Genomic DNA, 7,730 nt, shown 5'->3' with positions numbered 1-7,730 from the left:
TAGTTAGTGTCAGAGAGTCAAAGAGCTAGGGGGGCAGTGTCATTAGGGAGGAGGATGGTGTCAGAACCCGAGTGACCCTCCTCTTGGGACTTCCAGAGCTAGTCGGTAAAGAATTTAGAAGCAGGGCTTTTCCCATTTTGTGTATGTGTGATTCCACATTACTTATGGCCAGCAGGGATTGAAGAAAGCTCTGGTACATAGAAAGCAGGTTGACTAATTTCCCTTTCTTGGAAATCTGAGTGGCAAATCACAAAGGGTGTGAGTAAAGAGAAATGAGCTTTTTTTTTTTTTTTTTTTTAATCAAAGGAAGTTTAAAACGACATTGTTCTTGCTCGTTTCATAATATAAAATCTGTCATCATACTTCATGTAAGTAACTATAGATGGGAAGCCATTGGCATTCAGTTAGAGGACAACAGAGAGCAGATTTCTGGGTTAGTTAAAATTAGATTTGGTCACACATAACAGAAAACCACAAAGCAACCAGTTGCTTAGGCAAGGTAGAGGTTCACTTCTCTGTCATGTAACTGTAGTACTGGCTAGCAAGGTGGTCCTTACAAATTCATGCTCTGATCTTTCCACTCTGACATTTTCAGTGCATGGATGGCTTTTGTTTCCAAGGCCACCTCAAGGTCCAAAATAGCTGCTGGAGGTCCAGCTGTCACATTAAGGTAGGAAAGAGAAAGAGGAAAAGCAGAAATGCAAAACAGACTCTTCCTGACAATCTATGCCTTTCAATAAAACTTCCTAGAAGAGTCCCACTCAGCATTTTTATTTACATTGTGTTGAGCCCAGCTTGGTCACATGGCCATGCCAAGCTGCAAGAGGGACCGGGAAATGTAATGTTTAGCACCCAGGTAAAAAGAAGTTTGGTTTTTAAGGAGGGGGGAATGGATGGATATTAGGTAATAAATGACAGTCTCTACTGCAAGGTTTTTTTCTTTTTTTCTTTTCCTCCTTGTCCTTCTATCTTTAGAGTCTAGGCCTCCTGTCATGCCCTCTAACTTCCAATCCCACCCCACTCATGGAAGAAATAACTTACAATAGCTTTCTAATTGGCTAGACAGAGAGAAAGAGAGACAAAGACAGAAAGATTAGATAGATAGATAGATAGATAGATAGAAATAGGTAGATTGATTATAAGGAATATCCAATATTGTCCATGTGATCATGGAGGCTGAGAAGGCTTGTAATCTGCCATCTACATCTTGGAGACTCAAGAAAGCCCATGGTGTAATTCATTCCAAGTCTGAAGGCCTGAGAAGCAGAGGAGCCAGTGGTGTAAATTCCAGTCTAAAATAAGGAGAAGAGGAGATGAGGTATGCCAGCTCAAGCAATGAGGCAGAAAAAAGGAGGCAAATTCCTCCTTCCTCTGCCTTTTTGTTCTATTCAGGCCCTCCACAGATTGAATGGGTCCCACCCACACTGGGGAGGGCCATCTGCTTTACTCAGTTCCCCCATTGAAAGGCTAATCTCATCTGGAAATATTCTTGCAGACACACCCAGAAACAGTGCTTAACCTGGGCACCCCACAGCCCAGGCAAGCTGACACATGAAATTAACCATCACGCCTCTCCCATGAAAGTCACATTCCCTCAACAAAGCAGGTCCTAGACGTTCAGATGTGGATGGAGATTGAACAAACCCTTCCGGAGCACACACTGTGTCCTGAGCACTACGCAAGACACTTCTATGTCCCTTGTTCTCAGGGATACGGTCAACATATTGTGAGAGAATCTGGCTCACCAGACATGATATTACTCTAAATAGGCTGTGTCTTATTCATCTTTTTTCTTGGCACATAGTGGCCACTTACGAAGGCGGATGTCAGGAACTCTCACACATCCTCCTTCTTGCTTTTTTTCTCTCACTCCACTCTTTCTCCTCCTTAGAAGCAGGGGAAAATGGAACTGAAGTGGGCATGACTAAGCATTTAAACTTTCCAACCTGGTGTTAATATTTTCATGCAGGTTTTGGTATCTCTGTCTCTCAGCAGCAGCCAGAGCCCAATGCAAACTTGCAAATAGTTAAAGTTAGTCTTTATTTCCCTTGGGGTTTCCCCTGCTGCTCCCTCTTTCCTGATGCAGAGGGCTGGCTAAGTGCTGGGATGTGTGGTGGAGACGTTGCTGATCAGAGCCTTTTTTTTTTCTTGAGATGGAGTCTCTCTCTGTTGCCCAGGCTGGATTGCACTGGTATTATCTCAGCTCACTGCAATCTCCATCTCCCGAGTTCAAGTGATTCTCCTGCCTCAGCCTCCCACATAGCTGGGATTACAGGTGCATGCCACCATGCCTAGCTAATTTTTGTATTTTAGTAGAGACGAGGTTTCACCATATTGACCAGGCTGGTCTTGAACTCCTGACCTCAAGTGATCTGCCTGCCTCAGCCTCCCAAAGTGCTGGGATTACAGGTGTGAGCCACCATGCCCAGACTGAGCAGTCTTTGTTTTCTCTGCTGTCTCCGTGTGCCTGGCTCATGGTGAACATTCCTGGGTCAGAGGTCAGGGATGCCAACTTCACCAAAAGCAAAGGTGTATGTAAAGCTATTTCATATGGTACACCAAGTGGAGTTTATGAACTAAGGTCTCTCAGCCTCTCCTCTCCCTGGGATCCAATCTTGTTGTTAGAAGTAGAAATCTAATTTTACCTGGATTACTACCATGACAACATTTTTCTGCTTTAAACTATTCAAGCTTCAGGCAAGATAGTGTTGCTGACACTTTTCCCCATAACTTCCCCAAAATTACATATTTCTGCAAGTGAATGCATAATTTTCACTGCTTTTTTTTTTTCTTCAAAATTTTGAATCCCTCACAAGAATAGTTAGAAATAATTGTGTGGTAGATCCTTGTTTTTGCAAGCAGTAATAGTACATACCTAAGTAAGAAAAAAGGATGTAAAAGGAAAAAAAAAAAAGGAAAAGACAAGCAATTATGAGGCTGTGTAGATTTAGCTCAGCATTTTTGTTAACAGGTCTGTATATTAAATTGAGCCTTTACCAAAAAAAAAGGGACACATTTTTTTAAAACTTATAATGTAGAGAGTAAACATTGCAGAAATGATTAACACTTCAAATGATCTATGTGCTAATAATTTTGAGTTATTTTCTAACATATAAAATGTATAAGAGCCCCAAGACCATAGAGAAGGGTTTTCTAATGCCCACAGTTAAAAGTCCTTAACGCCAAAGTGTTGCTTCTAAATGGCCTTTCTTATTTACCACCTGTAAGCTTGGGTGGAAGAGAACATCCTTCAGAAAATTTCTGTGTGCAGTTTCTCTCTGAGGTTGTCAAACCCTCCCAACTCTACCCCATCCCCCCAAAACCCCAGGTGATTTTAGGGTTTACTCTATCTTGCTCCTGTGATGCCATAGTCCCTTCTGCCACGAGGCAAAACCTCCCCTGTCATAGAAAGAGACACACTGGCGAGGGGAGTCAGGAAATTTGAGTTCTAACACCTGCTAATTACCTACACCTTTATGCCCAAGGTGTCTATAAAATGAGGAAATTGGAACAGATGATTTCTCAGGTCCTTTCTAGCTCGGTGATTCAGACTCTACTCTCTCCTATCTGAAATTCTGCAATGAGAATGTTCCATCTTTGCCTTAACATAAATGTCCATGAAGGGATAGCATATTAACGCATATTTAGGAGTTTATATTTTAGTGTGAATTGTTTTGAGAATTGTGATCAAGCTGTAAAACCCTAATTTCAGCCTTATTGCTGCTAATATAGGTAAGTTTACAAAGACTTACTGATTGTATATTGTTTTTCTTTTAATCTTTTACAAAGTGAGGATTCTCTTTCAAACTGTTGCTTGGATGGCTTGCATAGCTCTCTGCAGCCTAATTGCTTCAGAAACACTGAAGTCTAATTACCAGCCCTTCCATGTTTTTTCTGATTTTAGTCTTCGTTCCTGTGTAGATTGATTTCAAAGTACGCCTTTGAAGATTAATCTCTTCCACTGAGCCCCAGTTAGGAAACAAGATTATAGCAATGGCAGCCAAAGTAACAGCTGTTTTTTTTGTTTGTTTGTTTTTTGTTTTTTTTTGATTCACAAGTTGCTATACACTGTACTTTTTAATGGAAAAATCTCTGTATTTGAGCTGTTATATTTTCTGTGGTATCTCAAAAATTCTCTTGGATATAAGCCATCTGGATTTTTCTGCGGTCCTCTCAATTTTCAAAATAGTGATACTTAGAACGTATTTTGCAGGGTTTCTATAGGTCAAGGGCATGCAGTTCTGAAAATCTTGTGCTGTCAGGTCGGACAAGACCGTTGGCCATCTGCCAATAGACTTGCATTGTTTACCTTTTTAACTCATAGCCCTGGAAACGCTGTTGGTGTCCCCCCTGGCCTTCACTGCTTTTCTAAGTATCTGCCCTTTTGCCTACTTGAAGTGCTTAGTCCCGGCTAGTGAAGCCTTTAAGAGTTCCCAATTTCTTGCTTCACAGGCTACTAAAAATGAAGACATATCTGTTGAGTGTTGCTCAAGAGACCAAAACATAATCCTAGGACAGGATGTCTGGAAAGGATGTCTTGCCTGTCACGCAGCATAATACATGGTAACAAGTACTGGCTTTGGAATTAAACTTCTATCCTTTCATTGCTAAATGGCTTTGGGAAAGTCACATTCCCATTTTGTACTTCAGTTTCTTCTTTTGTAAAAAGGTCATGCAAATATCTACCTTGCAGGTTTGTTGTGATACTTAGAGATTGTGTGTGAAGTGCAAAAATATGTGTGTATATATATATATATATATATATTTTTTTTTTTAAGTCAACCTTTAGAAATTGCTCTCTGTTGTCAGATACTTTAGTTGTTTTTGGTGACTCCTCATTATAAATAATGTTAAACTATCTTATGAGAAAAGTTCTTCTACGCAAAGGCACCAGGGTCACCTAAGGTCCTGTCTGCTCAGGGCCCCTCAGAATGTCCCTGTCTACAGTAACCACGAGAGTGTTTCTCCTTTGGTTACAGTGTGCAGGAATGAGGGGAGAAAGACTGGTAAACATATTAGGGAACATTCCAGTTGCATGAAAGGCATAAGTCCAGAGTCTTTTCATGCAACATGAAACCTTCATGCTGTGGCTAGGGTCCACTCTGTAAAGAATATCTTTGCTCTTGCAATTTTCCATTGCACAACAAGGACACGACTTTAACAGCAAATCAGACCATAAACCTCTTATTTCATGCTAGCCTGTATCTTTTTATTGGTCTTAGTGTCCCTGTTTGTAGTTGTGCAGAGCTGTCATTTATCCCTTGAAAGGGAATTTCATAAGACATGTGATCCAGTGCACAGCTGTGTCAGTCCCATGAGAGGTGAATAAAGTCGACAGGATGATAGTGGAGGAAGATGCAGGATGGTAGGTGTGCAGTGACCCTTGAGCAAACAAATAGCGCAAAACAAAACCTGGCACCTATTAACTCCAGGGAAAACAAAACGCTGTGCAGGGAAGGAAAAGTAATCATAGTTTACTACTCATATCTGCAACAAATGGCATTTACACAGTCACAAGAAGGTAAACATCAAATCTAAACAAAATTATGGTATAACTACATTGGGAAGACAAGTGTGTGTCTGTGTGTGTGGTGAGAAGGAGAGAGGGTGAGAAAGAATATTATATACTGAATTTCTAGAGTTAGAAACCAAGACAGCAAAATCTGAAAAGTCAAGAAGCAGTAGTATAAACATTTTACTAGAAATGTAAAACTAATTCCAAAAGAAATAGCTGAAAAGAATTGAAAGTAGTTGCTTCCAATAAGTAAGATGCTCTAAATTATTTGCACGTATAATTTTAATAAAAATTAAAATGACAGGAAGAAAGGAACCAAGGACGAAATATCAATTATAATATTTCTCAAGTAAATGTCCTTTAAAAAATGAAATTCTTCCTTTAAAAATGAAGTTGCATTTTACTTATGTGACATGAATTTCCTTTCCCTCTAAAACAATGACTCTCAATAGGAAAGGACTTCCTAACCCTAAAAATAGCACAACTAAGTCAAAATGTAATAAACTGTGATACACACTAATAGCTTTCATTTTTAAATTAATTTACTTACAATAAAAGGTATCCATTTAACTGGCATTTTGATTTGTATCTGTGCAATCTCAGCCATAATTAATATATAAATGATGGGGTGCTCCCTCCAGCAGCACATATACTAAAATTGTAAAGATACAGGGAAGATTAGCATGACTACCGTGCAAAGATGACTTGCGAATTCGTGATGCGTTCCGTATTTTTAGTAACTCAGCAACAGAAAGTCAGCTACTGCATGTTCTCACTAAACAATAGGTACACATGGACAGACAGAGTAAAAAATAGACATTGGAGACTCCAAAAGGTGGGAAGTTAGGAGGGGCATGAGGGATGAGAAATAACCTATTGGGTACAATTTATACCGTTCAGGTGATGGTTACGCTAAAAGCACAGACTTCACCACTACGCAATCTATCCAAATAACTAAAATGCATTTGTACCCCCTAAATCCATAAAAATAAAATAAAAATAAAGCTGTAGATGATGGCGCATTTCCACCATCGCAAGTTCCTTTCACCCTGTCTCTAGGGATGCCCATTTCCAGCCCCGGGCAGCCCTTGCTCACTTTCTGTTTCTTTAGATTCGATGTGCCTTTTCTAGAGTTTCACAGACATGAGCTGGAATGCGTAGAATGGACTCTTTTGTGTTGGGATTCTTTCTAATGCATCTGAGTTTCATCCCAATTCCTGTGTGTGGCGTACTGTTCCTTTTATTACCGATTAGTAACCTATTGGGTGCGTTTGCCATCGTTTGTTTGTCTAGGATAGAATGCTTTGGCAAACCTTTGGATAGTTGAATTTTTAAAAAAATTGCTCAAGTCTTTTGACTACGAGCTCTTCCCCCTACCAGGCAAACTCTCTGATGGTCAATTATCAGAAAGGAGCAGGTAACTGACAGTGGAGTCTGCTTCTTCCGGGTAACCCAGCTTGGTTGCTTAGCAACAAACAGAAGAAGTGTATTAGTTTAGTGGATTCTGAACAAAAAGGTAATCATCTTTTATCCCCAGATAGATAGGAGACGATGTTATTCCAAGTGAAGTGGGAGAAAAATAAAAACCGTAAAAATGGAAAGAAAACACATCTTGTAAATAACCGCGATGATACCTTCCGTAGTCACACTAAGTGCGCTGTGAAGACCAAGAAATCCCCATTTAGACAAAATACCACGGTGTTAGGTGCTGCTGTGCAAAATAGTTTAAAATTTGCAAATAACTGATACCAGACATTAATAACTCATGACAGAGATAAAGAGAAACAGGTTAACCTTCATTAGCATGAATTCTGCAAAGGATCCATCTGAGATGAGGAAGAAACCTCGTCCCCTCTCCGTGCCCCTTCAGAATGGAAGGCTAGAACTCCGGTAGATGTTATTCTTCCTTTCGCTGAATTGAGTAATTGTTTTCCGTAGTAAATGTGATTGACTTGTGTTTGTTCACTGGATTCCTTAATCTCAAAAAGAATGGCATCCATTTTGCAGGCAATGATGCTGACGGAAGTTTTTTTGTTTTTTTTGTTTTTTTTTAAACTTCCTCGGGAATTTGCCAACTTGCGATGGCTACTTCCTTCTCATTATCGGCACCTCCTTCCCAGCACCCAACAATATCATCTAGCAGAAATAACTCTGCTAAGAGTCGCTGATTTAATTAGTAGACTATCCTTCAGCCATTGAATGCAACGTGTTTAAT

At 39.9% G+C, this 7,730-nt stretch overlaps 1 non-coding gene across 1 annotated transcript; it reads left to right on the top strand.

The window, feature by feature from the left end:
• Window positions 1-6,143: 6,143 nt before the first annotated feature.
• LOC112135285 (U6 spliceosomal RNA) lies at window positions 6,144-6,250 on the top strand. Its single transcript, XR_002916588.1, has one exon. It is a non-coding gene; the product is annotated as a U6 spliceosomal RNA (small nuclear RNA).
• The last annotated feature ends 1,480 nt before the right edge of the window (window positions 6,251-7,730 follow it).

This window comes from Pongo abelii, chromosome 8, assembly GCF_028885655.2.
Source record: "Pongo abelii isolate AG06213 chromosome 8, NHGRI_mPonAbe1-v2.0_pri, whole genome shotgun sequence".
NCBI classification, from domain to species: Eukaryota; Metazoa; Chordata; class Mammalia; order Primates; family Hominidae; genus Pongo; species Pongo abelii.
The sequence above is the reverse complement of the archived record's forward strand: the minus strand, read 5'-3'. Positions and strand labels throughout refer to the sequence as shown.